Source organism: Lonchura striata, chromosome 5, assembly GCF_046129695.1.
Source record: "Lonchura striata isolate bLonStr1 chromosome 5, bLonStr1.mat, whole genome shotgun sequence".
Lineage (NCBI taxonomy): Eukaryota > Metazoa > Chordata > Aves > Passeriformes > Estrildidae > Lonchura > Lonchura striata.
This window is the reverse complement of record NC_134607.1, coordinates 37,954,475-37,978,171: the sequence shown is the minus strand read 5'-3', so window position 1 is coordinate 37,978,171 and position 23,697 is coordinate 37,954,475. Positions and strand designations below refer to the sequence as shown.

General features: G+C 38.0%; 1 protein-coding gene across 31 annotated transcripts in view; it reads right to left on the bottom strand.

Annotated features, from left to right (window-relative positions):
* NRCAM (neuronal cell adhesion molecule) overlaps window positions 1-23,697 on the bottom strand; it is a 143,071-nt gene that overhangs the window by 95,347 nt on the left and 24,027 nt on the right. For all 31 annotated transcript variants that reach the window (XM_021545279.2, XM_021545282.2, XM_031507912.2 and 28 more), the window contains exon 2: window positions 3,512-3,607. The gene's annotated coding sequence lies outside the window, so the exon portion shown is untranslated. The remainder of the gene's footprint in view (window positions 1-3,511; window positions 3,608-23,697) is intronic.

The window sequence follows — 23,697 nt, the reverse complement described above, 5'->3', positions numbered from 1 at the left end:
TAGCTACCTAGCTGACTTCACACCACTTAGAATATTTTCAAACTTGAATATGTTTAAATAACTCTCTTCACACTTTTAAATATGCACCAATGAAAAGGCATTATTTTAGAAATACACATTCAACTCAGCCAAAGCAAAAGTGAGAATATTGCTTTAAACAAAGCTTGAACTGGGGAGACACTGATTTCCTGGAGCCACCCTGCCAGCAGCACCTGCTGCGACTGAGACACTCTAGGCAGAACAAACCAGCTAATGGCAGGCTCCGAGTGACAGGAGAGCAGCAGATGTTGTTTATATTGACTTTTGCAAGGCTTTTGACATTGTCTCCCACAAATTCCCCACAGACAAACTGATGAAGTACAGACTAAAGAAATGGACAGTGAGATAGACTGAAATCTGGCTGAACTGCTGGGCTCAAAGGGTTGTGATCAGCATGAAGTCTAGCTAGAGAAAAGTCTGCTGGTGTACTCCAGGGACCACTACTAGGGCCAGTTCCACTTAACTAGCTCATTAATGACCTGGATGATGGGATACAGCGTGCTCTCAGCAAGTTTCCTGATGACACCCACTGGGAAGAGTAGCTCACAGACCAGCTGGTTGCTCTCAGAGGGACCTTGAAAAGCTGAACCGTAAACCAACAGGAGTTTTATGAAGTTCAGCAAAGGGAAATACAAAGTCCTACACCTAGGGAGGAACAACCCCAAGCACCAGAACAGGATGAGGGATGATCAGCTGGAAAGAGGTTTTGCAGAAAAACACCTGGGGGGTTGTAGTAGATAGGGACAGGCGAACGGAAGATTTCGGGATGTGACGGAAAGAAAGACCCCTTCCCCCTCTCACCCTGCAACATGTTATCCATTACCCCAAAGAATGTAACCACACCTAACCCAGTAGTTTTCCACTCCTGACTAACCCTAGAGACCCTACCAACCCCTCCTGACGTAGCAGAGTCCCCCAAGACTATTTAAACCCATGAGATAAGATAATAAAGGCTTTTCGACCGTCCACCACACTGGTGCCTGCGTGTGTCGTTAGCCCGAGTGGCCCAGGGGAGACTGGGCTGCCGTGCTGTTCCTTGAAACCAGGTCGCTATTGTCTTCCATGAAGGCAACAGGGGGTCCTCATGGGTTCCAAGTAACACCATAAGGCAGCAGAGTACCCTTGCAGCACAGAAAGCCAAAAGCATCTTGTGCTGCATTTGGAAAATATGTTGTCAGCAGGTCAAGATCAAGATCATTCTGCTCCACTCAGCACTGCTGAGACATGCCTGAAGGGCTGTGTCCACTCATGGGCTGCCCCAAACAAGCAAACATAAGCATCCCAGAGTACAGTGTAGGACTGCCAAGACAATTGAGGGATTGGAGCATCTGACATGGTGAGCCTGAAAGCACTGAGACTCCAGCCTGGAGAAAGCTGCAAGAGATCTTAGCAACATGTATAAATACCTGAGGGGGACAGGGGTAAACAACACTTCTCAGTGGTGCCCAGCAACAGGGTGAAAGGCAATAGGCACAAACTAAAACAGATTAAATTCCACCTAAACAAAAGAAAGCCCTTTTCTATCCTATGGTTGCTCAACAGCTATCCAAGAAGCAAGCTGCTTGATCAGGGCAGGTGCTGGACTAGACAATCTCCAGACACCCCTTCTATCCAGGTATCCAATGATAGAGACAAAAAGAAGGCATATTCATCTAAGTAATATAGACTGTGGGCTTGATGTCTGTTGTTTTCTATGCACATACCAAGCCTTCAATAAAACTAACAGTTTCCTGTGCCTGACTTCATTATATGAAGTTGTTTACTTGACTTAGGAAAAGCACCATTGTGCAGATACAACAAAGTAAGTTCTTTTTCTCTCCCATGATTTTTCTAATGCCCAAGCCCGCAGGTCTAAACAGTATGAGAACCTAACACAGAGATAAGGCAATGTATTTGTTTTTGCCAGTCAAATATTTTACCTTATCGTCTATTGAAATGTCCATTTGTATCAGCAAACTTCTGTCACTTTAATGAATTTCTGTGTGTCTCCTCCAGCCAGTACTCAAGCTATTTTAACCAAAACAGAGCAATGGAAAATCATCCTTCTCCTTTGATAAAGCCTTTTCTCTCACATCAAAGTATTGACACTTTTGTTTCACAACCATAGGAAAAATAAGAGGAAGCAAGAGAATGTCACATAGAAAAGTTAGAACATCTCATTCAGGAAGAGCAGGCACCTGTGCACTGACCCAATTAGGCATTCAAACACTTGTCACTTTGGAGCTGGCTGGTTGTCACTCATCCAATTAGCCCCAGGGGATGTATTGTATGGTGGCATTCCCTGACAGGAGAACTGGAGCAATGGAGGCAATGAAGGCACAGTGATAGGGTGCCAGGATCCTGGTGAGCCAGAGCAGCCAGTAGCAAAGCCAAAGAACTTCACAGCTTCCTCAACTTGTTTACCATCCAAAAAGCCTTTCAGAATCTTCAATGGTAATTTTTTTTTTTTCAGAGCAGTCTAGTTTAAAAACCTTACAGTAACAGTTCTCTTTATCCAATGATGCATTTAACTCCTGAGAGACTAACACAAGAACCATTTCAGAAGAAGTAAAAAATAAACAAGCAAACAAAGTATCATCATTGCACGGAGAGATGCACTAAATGTTACTTTCAGTAACACTGCCAGCAGGTAATACAGAAGTCAAAATGCTTCAGTGACCATCTCCTCCCTTCACTGTTTTAAATATATTACTGATGCTTTCAGGAGCTCTGTCTGCTTGACCACGTAAATGAGGGATAAAACACTTTACAACCATCCACGACTACATACTGTAGGGATAGAAAAGTTCTGTTCTACTGAACTACATACTATACCACATTCAAGATCCCCAAATAAAATTTTTATTTTCAAGAAAATCAGATACTAAACCACAGCTGACTATTCAGCAGCCACTGCCCACTTCCAGTAAAGCTATTACTCCTCTTATGCTGAGAGTTATGCAGTGCAAACACAAGAGCAGGGAGGAGCTCAAGAGGGACTAGGAAAAGGTGCTAATACCTAAACCATTTGAGCAAAGATTTCAGAACAGTCCCATCACTAAATCTGTGATCTATGCTAGAAGAAAAAACTCCCCATTTTTTGGTACAATATTTCATGTTCCTTCTAAGTCCATTTTTCCAGACTCACTGTTTCACTAGTTGACTTGCCCTGACACCTGTTCTCTCCAGTATGGAACATCAGAGATGATTAAGGCTACCTGCAATTATGTGAAACTATGAAATATTTTTAGCTGCTTTTCTAGTTAATATATTTTAATATGTCCTTCAGTTAAAATCTGAGCTGAAATGAAGAAAAAACAACCTAACATAAATCACAGACTGTTAATTCAAACAAACATGAAAATGCAGGTAAATGCATAAGATGTTATATGACTATCATGGAAACCTAAGAGATAGAAACTCAGTGCCAGTAGCTTAGGCTTTTTCCCCACTTAGCATGGGAAAATAAAATTTAGATGGAAAATTGTCTTACCTTTGTAAAAATAACTTCTGAGAAAGTTGGTCTCTCTCTTTACTTCTCCTCTTTTTCTTATCTCCTGTGTGACAGGTCTTTATGTTACTGCCTTGCCTGAAAAAATAACATACAACCTGAAATATTTATAGAGGTAAATAATTACATTCACTCTTAAACTACAACAAACACTTCATACATGTCTTCATAAAGCTGCAATACTAAATTCAGTTAAGTCAAATGAAATGGTATTTTAGTAGTAGCTAATTAATGTATGTTGGGCCAAAGAAAAAACAAGAAGCATTAGAAAGAAAAGCAGCTCCCTAGGTTTCAAAGCTGTGTTTTGCATTCAGCTCTCCAAAACAGCCACTTATATCATATCAAACTAAAGCAATCATGGTTTGTCTAGGTTCACTACCCCATTAGTGATAACCAGTCAGTGCTTCACACAGCTTGAGCAAGACTATCAGGAACCTTAACCACTTGTTTTCAGTGGTCAGTAACCCAGCTTAAGGCACACTGGCTACCTCAGGAATAAACACTTCAGTACTCTTTGTGCCATGGGTGCCCAAAGTTCTAAAGACATCCACCGGAAGAGGTGGATGCAAAATGGGAAATGGAAATGTTTAGTCACAAACACCACTTGCCCAGGAAGAGAGGGCTGTGACTTCAGGGAAATTTGTAGTTTGTCTTAACTCCTACTTTTTAGGAAAACATCCTAAATTCTATTAGAACAATGGGACTCACATCCTCTGCTTCCCTCCTCCCCAATTTAAAAGCACAAAACAAAGAAAGAGAAGACTGCAGGAGAGGTTTGTTTTGAATTCAATTGCTACCTTCTTCATTTATTGACAAGAATTCTGCAGCCAGTTCCTCTCATCTCTTATTTTCTGTAACTTTAACCTATTTTAAACACATTTAATGTTTTGTTGAGAACAAGTTGCCTCTCTTTCCATAGTAGTGCACATGAGGAGTCAAACTTTCAAGTAAGCAAAGTTCAAGGACCAGGAATTTTGAAAGTGAGCTTCAAAAACATTCTGAGGAGTCCCCTTATAGTCTTTTAGCTTTACGCCTTGCTTATCTGCAAACTCAGCCATGCTTGTCACAATATCCTATCCATACTTCAGTGAACTGGTGATGAACTTCAGTGAACAGCAACAAATTAGCATCTCTGCTGCACCTGTTATTTTGTGTCCTGTACTGTCGCTGTTGAGGCAGGACGGGGATAATGAAGACTCTAAGCCAGAAGGCTACAAAAACTGAACTAAACTGATTTATTTCAAATACATCACTCTTTTTATAGAGAACATCATGCAGACCAATTTCACTGGCCTAAAAACAAAAACATCTCACACCATTCGTGTGTGCTGAACGACGCATGGTGGCAGAACATATCTATAAACAACATGAACAAAGAGAGAGAGTGAATTAATTATTTACATTACTTTCAAACTCTTTCCCAGGCCCAGCCTAGTAGAGATCTCTCCTTTTCTCTCTGACTGAACTGAGAATATCCATATTGTACATAAAAACATATACATTTTATTTTTAGGAAAGGAAATAATGTTTGTTTAGTCTTAACTGCAGATTGGTGCTGCTCAGCTAACAATGATGATACAGGAAGATCAGTTTGATTTCTCATCAAATTGATAATTGAGTCATACAATTTCTTTCCATATACTTTTAAAAGCCTTTTTATTGTTAGATTGGCCTGCAAACTGTTGACTAGAACTCTCTTGTAGCTATTTCTTTCAGTAACAAGTAATACATCTCATAAATTGCTTTTTATCATGCTTTTCCAAAACAACTTGTTGCTCTTACATAACGAAACATTGGAAACAATACATTTTCTTTGTAACATCAGGAGATTTTGCATACATATATAATTTATTTCACTGGGGTGAAATTCTCTTAGGAGATTAACTTCATTGCCTTAATCTTTATTCAGGCACTCAAATCACTTCCAACCCCCTGCCTCTATATTCAGCTGGAAAAGCTGCCTGCAAACCAGCAGGACCTGGATGAGCCAAAGTCAACACAGAACTTGCGTGCAGCTCCTAAGTGACCACAGCACAGCCTGACATTGATCACACAGCTCCCGTTACACCAAGGCACCAGCCACATCCACCCTGCCACTCATGCTGCTTCCTGGCTGGTTCCATCCCCCAGCTGTCTCCAAGGCAAAACCTGAGCGTGCTTTAGGGAATGTTCCAGCCTGGAGAATCCTTCCAAACAACAGCATGGGTAAGACTGCCTTAAGTTTTGATTCTCCACTCTTGACATCCCTGAAATTCTCATGTTCCAGGCACTGCATCCTCATGTGTAGCCTCTGCCTGCTTCCATGGTACCTACTGGAGCAGACCCCAGGATTTACAGTATTAGCCTGTAACATCGTGACTTTGGTAAGCTGCAACACAGCTCCCACTATCCCAGGTGCTCTGAACTAAAAGGTACCAGATGCTTATCAGGTCTGCAGGAACACCACAGCACCCAGACTACACACAGATTATGGCCAGCCTTCTTTTTTAAGACTCATTTTCTAAAGCATTGAAATGCAGATGTAGCCCAGCCCTTGCCAACCAGCCTACCTTGATGACAGGTGTTTGTCCCTGTCTTCTTGTTTTTGTCATTTAAGAACAACTGTAGCCTCAAGAGCATTGTTTAAAAGTTAGGCATGTCCTGAAACCCAGGGATGATTTGTATAAGTCCTCATATACAGCAGAAAACCACAGCTATGTTGACACCACAAGTAATCTTTTCAAGACTTATAAGATTCACTAAAAGAAGAGAAAAAAACGAGTAGGAAATAAAAATCAAGGATGAGAGTAAAAATGATTGTTCTGCAACAGGTTCATAGATTGGATGAAATATGTTTTAAAATTTATGAGATACATTTGGAGTCATATAATTTGCTTGGTCACTAGCATATTGTGGAAATGTAAAGCACACTTTTTGATTTTCTGCTCCTGACATTATGCTTACTGAATACTTATTTGTTCAGCTATTCATGAAATAACTGCAACTTACACAGTATTGTTCTTTTTCTTGTAGAAGTGTTCATAGACTTCAGGAAACCTACATTTAGAAAAAGAAGTATATAGATTCCAATAGGTAACTATCAAAAAGTTCAAATGTGAAAAATCCGAAATCCAAAAATTCCATTTTTTATTTCATAATCTGATTGGCTAAATGCTTTTACATGCAATGTACTCAAAAATATTCTTTAAAATCTCAAGATACTTTAATATTTTCATGCAACCTTAAAAAGCAATAGTGAAACAATATGCAGCTTTCTCATAAAATGAATACTGTATCTAGATACACATATATATAATTCAATTTCTGTTTACTTTACAATACTGTGCAAAGTTCTCTCATATAAAATATTTGCTTTGTGATATTTAATGTATTTAAGCAGAGTTTTATGCAATCTGCAAGTACTGCAGAGTTCCATTGTTCAGCCTTGTATAATTTCTTCTTTCAGAGCTAAGGATTAATGAGGAGCTCTCAGAAAAGGAGAAAGCACCCTGGTTAGTTGAGGGGGCAGTGATCAATCTTGCTGTCATATCTATCTTATTTCTGGGTGTGCCCCATCCCAGATGATTCTGCCAAAGTAATAATGGAAAAAAATACACTGTAAATACAGCAAAGGTAGCTTTTTGGTTTTTTCATTACTGATACACACACCCTCATGAAGACACTTCCTAGAGTGGGTAGTCCAGCCTAGATTATATTAGCATCCGCAAGAACAACACCAAAATTTTACACATATTATACTAATAAAAACAGAATACAGATTCCATCTGATCTTTAATATGTTGCAAAGTCATGCCCTTCCTTCATGGATATAAATTATAACCTCATTCTTTCAATTCCTAGACTGTTAATCAAAGTTCAGGCTTTCAGTAAGTTACATAGTGTAGGTTTATTCTCCTGTTCAAAGTTATAACTCAAATTTTTTCATGGTACTTCATTCCAATAAATCAAACTAACACTAAGGTACATAAATCTCAACTATCTGAGTGAGCGGGAAGTACCAGGATAGAGAAGGGAACTCGGCCATTACCTTGTGCGTGTAGCTATACAGCTGTCATGGTCCTCTTCCTTTTTTGGTGGGTTACTTTTTCTTTTCTTCCTTTTAGCAAGTGGTAAGAATTTGTACCATGCTCCCCTTCATGTTGCAAGCTTGACAAACCTGGGGTGCTGAGCTGTGCTGTTGCTGGCCGGTGTGCAGGGGCACGCACAAGAGGGGCCGTTTCCAGCGCTTTGTCCTCGGCCCTCCCAAGCTTCTGTGTGATCAGCACAGCCTTTGTGGCCATACAATAGGGGTTAAACATTTCCCTGTACTTATAGAACAGCAGAGCTAAATCTGCTTAGCTGCACGAACCTTTTAATAAAATTATGCTCACGCTATTAGGGCATTTTCCTATTTGTTTGGTTTTTTAAGAGTAATTAAATTTTTTTAAAAAACAAAAACCCCCTGACATATATATAGGGTTTTTCATGTTTCATATATGTAGTGCATAACAAATGCAATCAACATTAAGATTTTTCTCCAGATCTTAAACACAATTTCCTTTCAAACAGCTACCTGCGACTTGCCTATATACTTAAAGATATAGTTTAATTTCTCCTTTACATTTATTCTACTTGATGACTTGCCAGTGGGACAATCCCCTATCTCCATCCAACAGGGTGTCTAAGAGTCAGATCGCTGCAAAAACTATAATCTGTACTCAGCGGTGAACTTCCAATGCAAGAATGTAAAAATGTACTGAGAAATAAAGGCAAACATTTTAAAGAGCCAAATGTGCTACCTCACAGTCCTACAGACACTGATCTCATACACCACATGAGCCTCTGGACCACCCTTCCTTTCCCAAGAACTATCTTGAAGTAACACTGGTACAGAAAATTAACAGTTTTGCAACTCTTAAAGAAAGAAGCTCTGTTTAAAACTTTCCGTTTCATTCTGTTACAAATCCAGGTTTTTCCCTTTGAGGTTTTTGGGTTTGTTTGGGTTTTGTTTTGTTTTGTTGGTTTTTTTTTTTTTTGTTTGTTTGTTTTTATTTTTTTTTGGGGGGGGGGGGGTTGGGGTTTTTTTGGGGAGTATTTTTTGTTTGTTTTTGTTTGTTTGATTTGGGGTATTTTTGCTTGTTTGATTGATGGATTTTTTTTTGTTTGGTTTTGTTTGGTTTTTTTTCTTTTTTGGTTTTTTGAGGGGGGTTGTTTGTTTGGGGTTTTTTAAGTCCAGTTAAAACCTTTCTAACTTTAAGGGTTTTACACCTTTTTATAGGTAGCAAGATGAATTCTGTCAATCTCTATTAGCACCAAAACCAGTTCAGAACAATAACTTCATAACTTCAACAATAACTGGTCCTTTTGAAACCTATTTCATTTTTAAGACTTCTTAGAACAATGTTTTTCCTCGCAAAAGAATGAGCTAGACTTAAGAATCTGCTTCAAAGCAGATTGTCAGTGAGGTTCAGTAATGACTGCATCCACCTGAACTCTTAAACTTGCCAAAATAGAACCAGAGTATCCTAATTTGAGCTCTCACTTCACCTATGTGTCTTGATCCTAGACCTGCAAACACCTAGCTGAGCAGGATAAAAAAATCAGAGATTAATTACCATTACAGGTCATTAATTTTTTAATGTGGAAATGTATCACCAAATAATACAGTATTGATTTGGCAAAACCTCTGCCATTCAGTTACTAATCTTTACAGCTGTACAGTCAAACAACAACAGCAGACATGAAACTGTAAATAAGAAGCTACTTACCATGCCACAAACGTGGCACAGTATTAATCTGTTATTTTTACTTAGTAACATTTAATTCTCAAAATAGTTATTTTCATAATTTCAATCATTCCTTCCATAATGATGTCCCAGGAGAAAACTATCTGGGTAATGCAGCAATTTAACTACTTGCTCCCCTCAGCCTTTGACAGCATATTAGATCAAAAAATCAGCTCATATATAACTGATTGACCGGAGTTTTGGTGTTTAACTGGGTTTAAACAGAAATTGTCCTCTGAATTTTAGAGCCGAATGATGGGGGGGCAGGGCTCACTTTGTCATCTGATTGACCAAGCCTAATCAGAATTATTTCTGCACACTGCTTCACTACAGCTGTAGATCCATTAAACACTAAATGCTCCAGAGGCCCATTCCCCTTCTGCTTCCCACTGTGACTTCCACTTTTCAGACAGTAGCTACCCTGTAAGCTACTCAAAACATTCAAAAAACGGAGGTGCTATATTTAATGGACAGCTCAAAACCCATAGCAAAATCCGTCACTTGAATGCTAGGACAACAGCTATCATAATAAACCAGGCTCTTTGTGGTGGAGACTTAAAAAGAAGCCTTTGATATGGTTCCCTTACTTCCCAATACATTTCTATCAGGAGAAGGTTTTCAGTCACAACAGCTTTTTTTCTTCAACAGAAATAATCATGTCTGCCTCTGGAAATCTTCACCTTTTTTTTTTTTTGTAATCATAATATTACCCTTTTAAATCTTAGTACCATTTCAGGCTCAGGAACCTTTAAACTAATATAACCACTAGGAATTACTTAGTGCACAATTTACTTATTAACAAAACTTTTTTTTGGCCTCTTGAACTGTTTAAGCAGAAAAAAACTGATGTGCACATACAGTACACAATTCCTTATTTTGACATCTGTTTGGTAGAAAATATAAAATAAAGATTCTGAGAAATATCTAGGAACTGTCGATGACACTAAATATTCATCCATCTTTTTTTTCCACATATTTTTTACTTTCTTTTCCAAATATCCACAACTCCTTCCAGATATATAATAATACTCAGGAAAAGTAACAAGTCATTTATGCTGAGGTCAAAGTCATAGTCAAAATTCAGTGAGTGCAATACTCATGTGAGACCTTCAAGTAGATGAAGAGCTAACCTTATGTTGGAGTTTAACCCCAGAGACAGGCTTTGGACTCTGGTAGGTTGGACTGGGCAAACACATGGGATCTGTAACTCTAAAATGCAGCATGGGTCACAGTTACCCAGGAATGGGGAAAAGGAATACCCAAAATAAAAGCTGCTGGTACAGTTAGGTTATGGCGATGAAGAAGATTGAAGACTCTCAATCATAGTACAATAAAAAAATGGGCTGCTTCTTTTACCTGCTACTTTGCACGCTGAATGTTTTTAGAGCTTCTGTATACTATCATAATTTTCAGAGTACAGACTTCAGTATTGAAATGTACACCATTAATGTTCACACAGTGAAAACAGAATTTCAATTTGATGATTACACCAGGACCCGGATTAGGCATGCTAGATCATATTACTACTACTACTGTTTGTCTGAAAAGGAAGAGGCAAAATGTTTCCATTTCCTACATGAGACTTAAAGAAATGTGTAACCTTGCTTTAGCTTTGTTCCTTGTACACGTTTTGTTAGATTCATCTTCTCTTTGGCATGGTTTTGCATATATAAATTTGATTTTAATTTTTCATTTTCCAGCTTCAATTTCCATTACTTTACCAGTAAAGTTTTCAGCAATCATAATTTTGTGTGCAAAACCTTTGAGTTTCTTTATGAAAGATACTTTATAATTGTGGAGTCTGAAAATACTTTAAAGTGGATATGACATCCAAAAAGACAGTTTCACAGGGATAACATGATACACAAGGTGATTATTCACTGTCACCTGCACATCCTTATCCCAAAAATTCAACCCAAGTACTTGGGTTGGGAGGTGAATTTTAAAGAGTATCTAATAAATCTAGGATATTACAAAGCAAAAATTGTGAAGATAAGGCTCCCCTAAGGATTATAGAATTTATTTATTTACTTTAAAACTTCATCATAACCACTTCTACTGGTTTTAAGCTGTTACCACTGAAATTTCATGGAGGTACTTCAATTAAACCCATTGCTGTTGCTCTTTCAGTAATCATTCATTCCTTTTGCTTTTTTTTCTTTCCTACAAACAACAGGATGCTCTATACAAGAACACAGCCAGTTACTTCTTACCAGTCGCCAACACATTAAGGTAAGGAAATCAGGTTAAATAATTTTTAACTAGACCTGAATAACTATTATTCCAAAATAATTGTAGCATGTAGCATGTGTCTAAGATCATAATTCTTAGACTTGTCTCCTTTCTACATTTTCCTGAAGTTCATTGTACCAGCCAAAGCAGACTATCTGCCAGATACAGAAAACCCCTTCTGACAGACTACGAGGAGGCAGACACAGGTCCCATTTCTCTTAATCCTTTACATGGAGAGCCTTTGTTCACATACATAAGGCACATAAGCTGTTCAGCACACAGAGAAGTTGCCAAGGAGTGTGAGATTTCCCCCAAGCAATTCCAGCACAGCTGACTGAGAAGAGTCCTCTTCAAATAACTCAAGGTTCATTCACTTTATTATTTTACCAGCACATCCAGTTAAGTATTGCACATGGGCTTTCTTTATGTTTTCATGTTACTTTTTAATGAGGAAGCACCATAATAAGATTCACAGCATTAACTTTAATTATACTAAGATTTTCTCTAGTACTGTTCTTTATCCCTTTTCATAGTGGAACAAATGAGTTCCACTATGAGTTCTTTGGGCACAATGAGTGCCCTTGACTACCCGACGCCTATAGTAATTTAAATATACAGAAACACAGTGTAAGTGTAGACAAATGTGCACTTCCCAACCTCGGGATGAGATTTATCAGCAGCTAGAAAAGCAATTGCATCTTCAGGAACAAAACAGATCTACTGGTGCTGCAGTGCCTGTAGCTAATTGAAAGTTACTGAAACTAAAGATATTAAGTGCATAGCCAAAATGAATTTGCATCAACCACACATTAAAAAAAAAAAAAACAAACAAAAACAAACAACATAATCAAGCCCATGAAAGAAAGGGAAGAGGATAAAATGAAGAAGATGACAGCTACGAAGTGAGGCTACAATCTAGATTCTGTAAGAAAATCCAAACAAATGAAACAGGAACACAAAACAAAAAAGCTCCATTCAAAAAACACCATTCAAACAGGCAAACAAAAAATCCCAACAAGACAGAATCAAGATTCTGTCCATTCTCAAGGGAAGGAAAAAAATTAATAAAATTGAGTCTTCTTTGGATGTAGAAATCTTTTTGTAATGCTTTAGCTGTCCAAGAGTTTTCTTTTTCTTGGTAAGCCAGATGTCGTTTGAACTTCTGCATGTGCTGTATGTGCTACACCTGGGCCTGCACTACCCAAAGCCAATCTGGCTGGAATGGAGGCCACATTCAGCAGCTGATGTTCCTCTGTACACCCTCATCTATCATCACACATAGAAACATCCAAATTATCAGTGCCTTAAACTTTACTTGAATGCTCTCTAGCTAGCTACCATTCTTTCTCTATAACATTTTGATAGAATTTAGAAGCTGCTTAATTCTGTCAATAACTTGACTAACAACTTGAAACTAAGTTTAGCCACCTGAAGCTCCTTAAGGGCTATACATACACACACAGCATGCCAAGCATACAAACAAACTGGGCTCCCCAAAGCACTGGCACAGACAGCTGTAATTTGCATTTAAATAAGAGGAAGAAGAACATGGTGTGTGGCAGTGCTTTCTCCTTCACACTGAGCAGCACCAGCTGTGGCTCACCCAGGCTTCAGCACTTTGCCCATCAGTGGCACAGTTTGTTTAGAGAGACAGAGAACACAATCTCTCCTCCTTGCAGATCACATCTGAGGAACATACTGAAGTTAAAAAAAAACCCCTCTTTTCTACCCCTTTGTCCTTGCTATGCAAAGATCCTAAAACACAATGAGAATAGGGATTTTCCTCAGAGACAAACCATGGGGGCTTGCATCTACTTAGCAAAAGGTACATTTTATCTCCAGTCTCTCCTCCAGAAAGTATTGCAGTCAAGGCTTGTTTGTTGGAAAAATCACAAACCTATAATAATTCTTCCAGTAAGTTCCAAATACAAGATCTTCATTCAAAAAATTAGCACTCAGCAGTAAAACAGTCTTAATAAAAAAAAAAACAGATGGAGACAACTGCTGACCTCCTGATTCTGTGCCAGAATTGCTGTGTCCCAGCTCTTCCCAGTGCCCACTGCTGGCACCAGAGGGGAGCCCCTGAGGCACCACGGCCATGAACAGCTGGAGCTGGAGCAGCACAAAGTGGGGAAGGGGAGAGGGTGTTAAAAACTGAGCAGCTGCACAGGATACCTGTGTGAACATGCACACCCACACTGGGAATGGTTGCTGTGGCATGGAAGCACCCATTTTGATAAATTTGACCATTTTCAAAAGGGAGAAGTTGCACATAACTGCATTTCTGGGCTTCATCTTCCACAAACTTTCACTTTAAACCTGGTTTCTATTTCTGAGATTAAAACATTTACATCTACCCCAAAAACACACACTAAACTGCTTTCATATTTAACTTCTTAAACATTGCAAGTTTTTCACTACAGCGGAGCCCTTTCATACTATACAATTAAAACTTCAAGGTCTCAATTTTAAAAAGATTTTTTGTCAGTATTCTGATAGGCAAATTAATTTTCATGAGTAGTGATCTAGAAACAATTTCACTATTGACCTGGATATAAAAGAAAAAATACTCAAAGGCTTGAAATCATTCCTTGCTGCAGTCCAGTTAGAAGTATATTTGATTTTAAATACATTTGAATAATTTGGCATTACTTATGGAAATAGGACATTTGATATTTTTCTTTGTAATTATACATGTGATTTCAAAACATTGTCTCTACATGTGCCATTCATATCTTCACAAAGACTATGTGTCATTAATATTCTGTACGTTACCAAATGCTTTAGTGTACCAACTAACTGCTGAATTTGGGTTGCATGAATAGAATAAATATTTCATTTTTATAGTAGCCACTGTGGGAACAATAAGCAGGAGCCACACAAACATAATAGTGTTTTCACCTCTGCAACAACAACAAAAAATTGAACTATTTGTATTTCCTTTAAAGACAGTAAAGCTATATTGCAACAAAATATCTGGTGCTTAGTTCACCTCTATATTATAGAGGTGAACTAAGCAATAAAATCACACATTCAAAAGATGGTTTCAGCAAGAAAATACACTATGAAAACTCTAGCAGTGGTGGAAGAAAGTAGCAGGTTGCATACAGTATCCAAAAAGACAAAAAAAGAAGGGTAGGATTCTTGTAGAAATAAAGTCATTATTAAATATTATAATATGGAATTTTTATTAAAATAATTAACATCATTTTCATTATAGCCAAATTACCACACATGCAAACTGATAGCTGATCCAGGTTTTGACTCGTATGCATTGCATGATTTTGTCTTCTCTGCAGTAAGAGATTAAATATTCACACACATACAGAAATTGGCTTTATCACTGCTTAAAAACCCCAAAGAAGCTATGCTCTTTATAGGTTTTTCCTTACTTCACACATTTGTCAAATTACTTCCTACAGGATTTAGAAAAAAGCTAGAAATCTTTACAAGGACCTGAACTTTGCAGAAGCCTGTTTTGCAGTTATCAAACAACCTGATGAGCAGCAGATGTACCTCTCCTTTATTAGCAGCTTAGATAGCAAAGGTGTTTGGAATGATTTTTGCACACAGGAGGCTGCTGGAGTTGCCAACCATCCAGTTCAGTTATTTACTAATTGCTTTTTGTACAGCAAACCTGGTTTGTAGCAGCCAGAACTGCTGCACAGACAGAACTGGAGCAGTTGGGAAGATGGCAGAGCTGTAACTCCAGCAGGTATAGTTATTTTACATTACCTCCTGAGCCCATGTAGTCCCTCTGCAATCACCCCATCTCCTCCTTTCATTAGGAGTGTATGACACAAGTCTAAAGGTATCAAATTATTTTACTTTTCAATTGTAGAAGGAGGAATATAATTTACATTTCATTTCTGTATTTAAATATAATCAATTTAAAGCACTTTTTTGCTTACCAAATTGTATGCCATACATAGAATTGCAAAATAGCTACCTGCTTTACAAATTCAGTGGAAATCTCCATCCATAGGACAGATTTTACTTACACACAAGCCTGCAGCTCTGTTTTCCAAATTGCTCTACCCAGGAAACCAAGGCACTCCCAGCAGGTGCTTGAGGTAAATGTGCTGTGTTCTCCAAAAATACAGATAGCACACGCACCAAACAAATGCAGCCTCATGCCTCAATGGGTGATGAGTCTAGAACACACACAAATGTGTTCACAAATGTGAACTCAGAAAGGGGTTTGTCTTTGAGGGGCTTCTACGGCCATGACTACAACTGATGCTATTTTATTCAGTATACTATTATTAGTCATTGTTTTGACACACAAAGAAAAATCATGGTATAGAAGGGATCTGTGTATACTCCATTAAAGTCTGAACATCTACTCATCACATGGTCTTCTAATTTACTTCTCTCTCAGTACCACCATATTAAGAAAAGCCCCTGTTCCAATGAGTTACACTTGAAGTGATCTTCAAGTATTTGTCTAACTTCACTATTTACTGGAAAAATCCAACTTGCAACTTTAATCTTACCTGAATATTTTAGTTATACTATTATGGTCTGTGGATATCAATATATATTATTAGTCTTTCCTGAAAGCATGATGATAGAGATGAAACTTTACTTTAAAACTAGGAATATTTTGGCTCAGTATCTGTGATGGGTGATATGCCAACTTATGATAAGCCCAAGTCTTACTGAAATTCTGCAAAACATATTTGGAAATTACCTTAGCAAACATAGCATATTAAAAAATATTATTTAGCATCAAAACACTGAAAACATTTCTTTTTCATCTTAAATAAGAGATTATTCAAGTGGGCCTCTTGATTTGGTAAATAAGCTTTTAGCAATTCTTTTCTACAAATACAGAAATAAAAATATATTTTCACTTTGCTAAGCTTTGGGGGAGTTTATTTGAAAATATACTTAACCTAAAATTAACCAGTTAACATATTAATTACTTTAGCTACTATTTCATTTTCTTTTAAAGAACAGTAAAGCTTATGAGGATGTAAATAAAAGCAATAAATACCTAAAGGATTATTATGGAAAAACAAAGATTAGAGACTTGAAGACATGTTAAGTAAACCAGTACATAAAACAAAAAGTGAATTTTATTCTGCTGTTGCTGTAGAACTGTTTTCCAATTGCAAATCAGATTGTTTTTCTTTTCTGCAGTTGCCACAGTGTCATAGTCTGTCTAGGATAATCCATCAGAACAGCCTGTAGTGGTATATGTGCACAGTTCTCCCTTATCAGAAAAGGAAAAACATTGCTGGGTTCCAACAGAAAAATACTTGGGTAAGGACCACAAGGAACAAACAACTTTAAAAACACACTTTTACTCTCCAAATACTATGAATAGCAAGATAGTAAGGGTATACTATTGACAAAGCCAAATTCAAGGTGGAAACTGGAATTCAAAGAGATTAAAGGAAGAAAAAAACAAGCAAATAAATTGTATAAGAAAAAAATAGGCACTGCAGGCTCTTTAAAAGGATTTACAAGCATATATTGATTGAGGTTAACACTGAGTGCTACCAACTGACTTCGAAGCACTAAGGTAGTTTTAAAGCACACAGCAAGTTAAAGCTGTGGCATTATTAACATTTAATGTTGTTTTGACTTTAAACACTGACAAGATGTCTATTTTACCAAAATAAAAAATTCATTAAAGAACTCTTTTGAGATAGATATTCAGGTATAAAGCATGGAGTGCAAAACTTTCAGCTTCCTCAGCTCCTGAGGATATTTGAAGATTTGTGTTTTCATGCCAATTACACCACTACCAACTCAGTGATGGTATCTGCCTTAAAAAAAAAAAAAAAAAAAAAAAAAAAGTCAAAATCAAAACCTATTTCGACAAAAAAATCTTGATAAACTAACAATGGCATCTGATAATTTAAGAATGTCATTCAGGTTTTATGTTTAAACTGAACGAGAACTAAACACACTGAAGCCTCATGCTAATGGCAGCTCTGTTAAAAGAGTTCACTTTTCTGCCAGCCTTACAAAGGCATGACATCCTACATGTAACCTGATAAATGATGTTGAACTTGGATTAACGTTGGTGGCAAGAGATATTCCCTCATCCCTTTTGTGTTAATACAGAAGCCAATAAAATTCAGATGTCTACAAATAAAGTGAAGAACAAGAACCTTCACTTATTTGGAAAACGACAACTTAAAAAAATCTTTTTAATATAGATTTAAATATAACACTGTTATACTGAGAATTCTACAAGCTGCAAATACAACTTAACATGGCACAGTCAAGTTGGCTGCTCCCTATTGACAGCAGAAATGACTCAGGGCTACAGAGCAGATGATATGCACCAGTGTGAGAATCACACACACTTCAGAAGACAAAAAACTTTGGTGATAACAGTATCACAGTAAAAGATAGTAGTTCTTCATGGGCCTCCCATACGTAACCTGGTTCTGCTTTTCATCTCCTTCTCACTCTGCAGCTACCAGGACTCTGCACCCTCTCCCCAGCCCAATCCTCCTGATCCCAGCTCCCAATCCAATTCAAATTGCAATGTTACAAGTGTCAGCAGTTCCCAGAATCTTCACGTACAAATTGTGCCCCCTTTCCCAGCAAACACTGGGATGTACCTGTGTTAACAGTATGTTTCACTTTCAGCTAAATGTGTCTGACAGTCTAAATCAGCCTCCCATTCATCTAAGCTCTGCTTCATTCCCTGAAATCACTGTGGAATATGTCCTTACCCTTTTTATATATCAGAGGCAAGTGGAAAATGCATTTATATTTAAGAAGCTAGTTCAGGCACCTGGGTATTGAAACACTGGAAACAGAACTACAGCGACAATTAATAACACAGTCTGGAGAAGACAAGTCAGAATAGAATTATAGTAAGAGATTTTCATTTCACACCCAGTACATTTGTTGGTAACACCTGTCAAAACTGCAGGGCATCAAACTGATTTTCACCACCTGCTGAGAAGGTGAGCAACCCACAGAAACCACCTGACTCCTCTAATATACAGCAAAACTGAGATAATGAAAAAAATAAACCCCATATATCTTTCCTTACAATACCTAGAAATTGCTTTTGCCCCAAGTAGAGAGGCTAGGAACACTATCAAAACTGAACTTCCACTAGAGATGATTTTGATCTTAGCTACAAGGTTGGAAAACCCAATGTATTTTTGCAAGCTGGCACATGATTAAAGCCACCAAGTTCTGTGCTGTCCCAGCAGGCAGAGGGAACTGGGGTTTTGTGTGCTGCAAACCCCCCTTCCTGGCAGGAGAAGAGCTGACAGATCACCTGCCAGCAACACAAAGACAGCACTGTCACTAAGCCTGGAAGCTAGGGCTTCAGCCACGCTGCAAACACCAACTGCAGGAGAAGAAAGTGAGAAAAAGACCCAGATAAGACTACCAGCAGGTATCTGAAAATAGACAAGTCGTCCATGCTAGAAGTATTTGGCAATTCAGTACCAGGGAATGGGAGAGCTTCTGCAAAATGTTTCTCCAGAAAATTTTTATATTTAACACTCTGGGAGTGGCCTGTTGATTCTTTCTATGTGTGCTTCCCCTCCATCCAACTTCATGTATATTTCATAAACAGTACATGGCAGGGTGAACTGTTATCTTTACACTGATGTCTATAACCATAACAGTAATTACATTTTCCAACAATTTCAGCCCTACCCCTTATATAAGCAGATGATTATTTACATCCATTTCAGCATGCCTTATCGTGTAATGATTACAATGCACATGTACTATGAGACGAAAATTCTTACCACATTTGCAAATTTATTCTGTTTCTACTGAGTCCTTTATTTTGGAGTTTTTTGATTTCTCCCAGCAAATCTTTCACAGTAGATCTTCAGAGAAATTTTTGGGAATATAAATTCTACCTATTCCTCATTATAAATAACAACATAACTTAAAAGCAGAAATGGAACTTCAGATCTGTTCCAAGTGATTTAAACTCTGACCTCTGCACAAATCATCTAAAGAGAAGAAAAATAATAAAAGGAAACTTTTCTTTGCAAAATTTCACTGGCAGAAGAGACAACTTAGGCTTTTGCAGGGGAATACACAGCAATAGAAAGATGACCTCAAAGTTTTGGAGTCAGCCTTTGAAGCTGTGCAATGGATACTGTTCATTAGCACATTTCAGCCTAGAGGAACCTTTTGTGCATCTGTATCCCACCTCTTCTTATACTGCTACACTTAATCTCATGCTCTCTGCTATCCAAGCTTCAGCTTTTCCTTTGGTTTTTTCCTGGTATCTCCCCATTTCCCAGCTGTTACTCTTACCTACTGCACTCATCCTTTCTGTCCTCCAAACACATACACATAAACCAGCTTCCAGTACTTTAGTTTCTCCCAATCCCTCAATTTCAGAGGCCTAATCTCTGCCACATTCATCATTACAATACATGAATAACAAAAAAGGTCTGTGCAGGAGCTTAAGCACTGATCTCCTTGACCGTTCATAGTGTTTGGTTCCCTCAGATGGTTTTGAAATTATCACCTTACTTGGGGGCTGTTGGCAGTGGACAGCACCACTTCTATGTTAGCCAACAGTGCTCCAAGACCATCCTAGGCAGCTCCTGGCTCTTGCATGGTCTTATGTTCCCCAGGACACACAACATACATAACCAAGGCCATGCTATGAAAAGGAAGATCCTGCTGAGCTGCAGCAGTCTTGGCATTATACCAGACACTGAACTGAACCTTCCAAAATCATCATTTGATTAAAGGCACAGGATTACCACGCAGGACTTGAAGGAGATGGCACAGAGTGTGGAAGTGCCCAGGCTATTAGGGGATGCAGCACTTACCAGTATCAAGACAGATGCCTTATCCCAGTTGCTTAACAGGGAAGGATCTGTTTCTTGCCTAGCAATTCCAAGTCCCAGCTTCACCAGTTTCACAACTTCTCAGTCCAGGCCTAACCATTCACTCTCTTGCTGACTCTCTTTGCTTCCACGTTACCAGATACTCATTGCTAAAAATTACTGACAAGCAATATTATTAACCAAAGGGCAAACTTCCTTGTCCCCCTAAGTCACTGGTTCTTTTGCCAAGACCCAGACTTGGCCAGCTCCAATAGCTTATTACTATAAATACAAAGCCTTGCCAGACACCTTTGTCTGATCTGGGATGCATTCAGTATAGTTACAGTATTTGTTACAGCGTATGCTTTACTACTGAAAACAGACAAGCTGAAATTTATCAAAGGTTCTTTAATTCAGCCAGTAATTAGTCACAGTAATGATAAAGTACCAGTCCTGTACAGGATGGGAACAGTTTCCAAGTAAAAACTGTGGCTTTGTTATTTGAATAGTTCCTACTCTGTTATCATCTTCAGAAGTGACTGAATTACTTTGGCTGAAGTTTTTCAAACAAAACTAGCTTGCAGCAAACAGTAGTGTTAGGCAGCTTAAAAACCAGATAGCACTAACAATTCCTCCCTTAATGATAAAGAGTGAGACATGATCAGCTGTTGCAAGCTATATTTATTTAATGCAATTTGGTAGCACTGTACCCATATGTATGAACTAAAGTGACTCAAAACAGGAATTAATACATAACAAAAACTAATCTCCAGATTTAAATAGAGCTCTAATTTTATTCAGAGCTCTATTCAGTTCAGTATTGTGTAACAGTTTTCTCAGGTATAATTTTCTTCCAATTGTTTAAATTAGGAAGTTGTTCTCAACCACTTTTAAAAGCAACTGGAGGAAAAGCTGCATCCAGAGCTGGTGCAACACACAGCTTACTCAGATGGTTCAGGAATGTCTGCTCTGCTCAGAGCAACACCTGACTTTTGGCTCTATATTCCCACATTCTTAGAAGCCTACTCTGTACTCAGGACTGCAGAAGCATCCTCCTATACACATACATGCCATCCCCTAAAAGGAGTGGGGAGCAGCTGGGATCCTTAGAGCCAGCAGCCTGCAGCACGAGGCACACACCGTTGACAGGAACCTCGCTCCAAGGAGCAGCTAAAGGACAGCTCCTCTCCTGCCTGGAATGTAACAGTGCCAGTAGGAATAGCTTCTAATTCAAAAGCAGCACACTGGAAGTAAAATTAGCTCAAAGCACTGGATCGTGACTTGGCATCTAATCACTGCACCATCCTACGTGATTCATCAAATGAAGAACTCCCAAGTGGCTGACCTTAACAAAAGCAAACCTCCAACACATACCTACAATACAATATTTTTAAGCATAAGTTACACTGCAATACACATTAATCAGCACAACTGTACAAGTCAGAGAACTGTGCACATTCTGTGTAAGCTCATTGAACAATAAATAGATCAATTAATAGAAACAAAAGTATATGACTGCTTCAATTATGCAATAAGCCTTTAAAAAGGGCACTTGACTATTTGATGGTTTAAGCATGGTGGGCAGAGATTTTTATTTTAAATAAATGTTGCTAATTTCCCCACCACCACTGCCACCTCAAAAGGAAATTTCCAGTGTGAGGGCTAACAACACGCTCTAGAAAACAAGCATTTCCATCTACTTTTCCATTTTAAAATATTAACCCCCTAATAGAGAACATTAAGTAACTGTTTCCCAGCTGGTCTGCTGATATAAAGATACGGACTTTAAAAATGTTAAATAATTAAAAACTGCAAAACATTTTTAAAATTACACTTAAAAAACCCAAGTGAAAAACAGTTCCACAGAACTTTAATAGAATATTCCACATGCCATAGAAATAAGAAGAACAGAGAAAGTAGTTTGCTTTCCTTCAGGATGAGCACCTTCTGCTGTGTAACTAAATCTTGTCTTTAACATCATGCTCATTTGAGCAAAAACTTCATCAAGAATTAGTGGTCTAACTAGGAAGATAGCCTTCAAGTTAAAAAAAATAAATGTTGCCTGGCACATCATTTATTGTGTTTTTAATTTTTCTGGTTTATCATTTTCTAGTGACATATGAATAACACTGGTACTACCCAGTGCAAATTCATCCTATATAAAAGGAGAAAAAAGCAAAATATTTTCTCCAGTAAAAACCCTGCAAGTATTTTGTGTAAAAAGGAAATTGGGTATGCTTCTTCTTACACCATGACTAAATTCTTCTTTTCACTTTGCTTGAAAAATAGTTTATGGGTCCAGTGCTAGAAGGCAACACAGCTTCATGGCTCCTTGAAGGTCATCTGGGGAAATAGTGCTAAGTTTGTCAAACAACATCTGACAACTGACTAGGTATCACTCTATGCTAGAACAGCTAATAAACTAAATTACAGTTCTGCTGAAGGCAGAAATAATATAATTGAGATACAGACAGCTAATGAGGAAAACAAGGCCTTCCACAGCAAGACATGTTAAGCAGGGCATAGAGAGATCCAGTCAAATTTAACAGCTATTAAGTTAATTGAAAATTATGTCAGGAAAGCATAGAATTCTTAATATAGCACATTCTCACAAATACTAATAACTGGGAATTATTATCTGAATGGAGGTTATTGTCATCACTCTCCTTCATACTAAAATGTGCCAAAACCATCACTCAGATAGGATTTTTTTCTTGCCTTGTGAAATGCTGTAATTTTTCTCCCATCACATCACTTTGAAGAGTACAGCAAGAAAAAAAAACTTACTCAGGTTCCAACAGTGATGCAAGTCTACTGAAATCTTGCCAGTTAAAAATACCAACCTCTATGTTCAGGTTTCACTAAGAAAGACACTAAAGATGTTCCCAAGGCTGTATTTATGCCTTGCATCATCTGTCTGGTGATATACAAAAGTCTTAGCAAGGTCTTTATTGTTAGGCCAGGAAGTTAATGAGGCAGTACATTTACCAACGGGAGGAAAAGCAGAGACAAACTCAAGACACTCAAACTAGCTCAAACTGCCTTTGGCTAGTTTAATACTTTAAATGAAATGCAAAATAATGACTATTTCACATATTAAAAACAGTGTTTGTATTTGTCAAAAACATTTCTCTGCATTTTGCAGTTGAACTTAGAAAAGCCTCACTTGAAATCATCCTGTTTCAGTACTCCATGAATCACCCTATATGCACTCTTGCCCTTTAGAGCCCACTCACTGCCATACCACGATGACGTGCTATCCTTGGGATTACAAAAGATGCTCCAACAGAGGGGGATCGCCCACTGTTTTCTATAAATCATCTTGAACATCATTGATTATTTCAACAAAGGTGGTTCTGATACACAGGCAACTTTGGCTGTCTTT